Source organism: Chrysochloris asiatica, unplaced genomic scaffold, assembly GCF_000296735.1.
Source record: "Chrysochloris asiatica unplaced genomic scaffold, ChrAsi1.0 scaffold00033, whole genome shotgun sequence".
In the NCBI taxonomy this organism is placed as follows: Eukaryota; Metazoa; Chordata; class Mammalia; order Afrosoricida; family Chrysochloridae; genus Chrysochloris; species Chrysochloris asiatica.
Genome location: NW_006408551.1, coordinates 572,025 through 574,213, shown reverse-complemented (window position 1 = coordinate 574,213; position 2,189 = coordinate 572,025).

The following is a 2,189-nucleotide window of genomic DNA, read 5'->3' as shown; positions in this document are numbered from 1 at the left end:
AATGGGGCCTGGAGGTGAGTTCTGGTACAGATCTGAAGGGTGGCTAAGGGCCATAGTCTCAATTGCTTCTAGTCTCTTTCAGACCAGAATTACTGGTCTTTTAAATATTTTTTTAGTTTTGTTTCACATTGTCTCCCACTCTTTTAGGGACCTTATGTGAAATTGATAGTGGCACACAGACACCATCCAGTACTTTGGTCTCAGAGTAGTGGAGACGGATGCTTACATGTTTTATTTGTCCATTGCAATAATTCCGACATCATTAATTCTCATCACTCTTTCTTCCGCACATAGAGAGACCAATAGTTGTACCTTATCCAATTGCTAAAATGGCCATGGTGTCCCTTGAGACTATCTTCTTGACCTCCAACCCCAGCAACATGTTGCTTCAAGAAGTTTGGTAATGTATAAGAAGTTTTATCAATTTGTCCCCTGTTTGCTCACCACATTCATAGTGTGTTTAAAGCAAAGGCATGAATCCTAGAATTATAAAGGTCATCAGTGAAAAAATAGGGACAAATTTAAGGGTCCTAATACAGGGCACACATAGACTACCAAACATTGAGAGAATTGCACACACAAGAGAAGACAAAATAGATGATTGGAACATACTAAAAATTAGAAACTTCAATGTGCATTGAAAGATTTCAATAAAAGAGTAGAAAGGGAGCCCACCGAATGGTAAAAAAGTCTTTTGTAACAACATATCAGACAAAAGACTAATTTCTAAATTCTATAGGGAACTATAATACCTCTACATGAAGAAGACAAATAACCCAATTCAAAAATGGGCACCAGACATGAACAGACCTTTCACCAAGAACACATTCAGGCAGCCAACAATGAAGAAATGTTGACAATCATTAGCCATTGTTGTCTTTGTTAAGTGCTGTCAAGTCGATTCCCACCCATAACGACTCTGTATAGGGTTTCCGAGGAGCAGCTGGTGAGCTTGAATCACTAACCTTGCAGTTCAAATGGCTTTTGCAGGGTGGTGCATTAACCCACAGCGCCACACCAGGACTCCTTCATTAGCCATTAGAGAGATTCAAATCAAAACAACAATTAGATATCATCTCACACCAGCAATAATAGCAGAGTTAAAAAAGTTGTTTGTCGTTATGTGCCATGGAGTTGGTTCTGACTCATAGCGACCCTGTACAGGGTTTCCGAGTCTGTAAATCTTTATGGGAGCAGAAAGCCTTATCTTTTTCCCACGGAACAGCTGGTAGTTTCGAACTGCTAACCTTGTGGTTCGCAGCCCAATTCGTAACCACTATGCTAAGTTCAAAAGGGTAGAGGACAATAAATGCTGGCAAGAATGAAGTACAATCAGAATGCTCTTTAGCAGCCAGGATGGGAGACTTTGTCTCTCATACTTCAGACATGTTATCAGGAGGGACCGGACCCTGGAGAAGTGCATCATGCGTGGTAAAATGGAGGGTCAACAAAAAAGACAAAAAGACCTCCAAGGAGATGATTGACACAGTGACAGTAGCAATGGGCTGAAGCACAACATTTGTGAGGGTGGTACAGGACCTGGAAGTCTCCCTTCTGTTGTGCATAGGGTTGCTATAAGTTGGAACCAACATGATGACACCTAACAACAAGAATAACAATCTTTATTATTTCTTTTATTCTGGTTGCAGTAGACTTATTTTGCTGCTCTTTTCCTTATTTTTGGAGATGTTGCATTAATGTGTTAATTTGTTTTTTTCCCCTTATTTTTGGATATGTGTGTGTTTATTGCTGCAAATTGCTCCCTATGAGCTGCTTTTGCTGTGTTCCAAAGGTTTCTTTCTTTCTTTTTTTTTTTTTTGCTTTTTTCCCCCCAAAGGTTTTGATGTATTGTGTTTTCTATCTGATTTGATTTAAGGAAATTTTTATGTCATTTAAAAATGTATTTCTTGAGTTATCCAGTAACTTTTAAGCAGGGTGTTACTTAATTTCCATGTATTTAATTTTTCTCCTTTTATTTTCTTATTTTTAATTTTGAATTTTATAGTACTGTGATCTGAGAAAATGTTTTGTGGCATTTCACTGTTTAAAATTTTGTTGTGACTTGTTTTGTGGCCTAACATGGTCTAATCTGGAGACTGGGCCAGGTGCAAAAGAATGTGTATTGAGTTGTTAGGTTGAGTCTAAGAGGTCAAATTGGTTGTGTTATTTAGTTTTTCTGTATCTTTGTT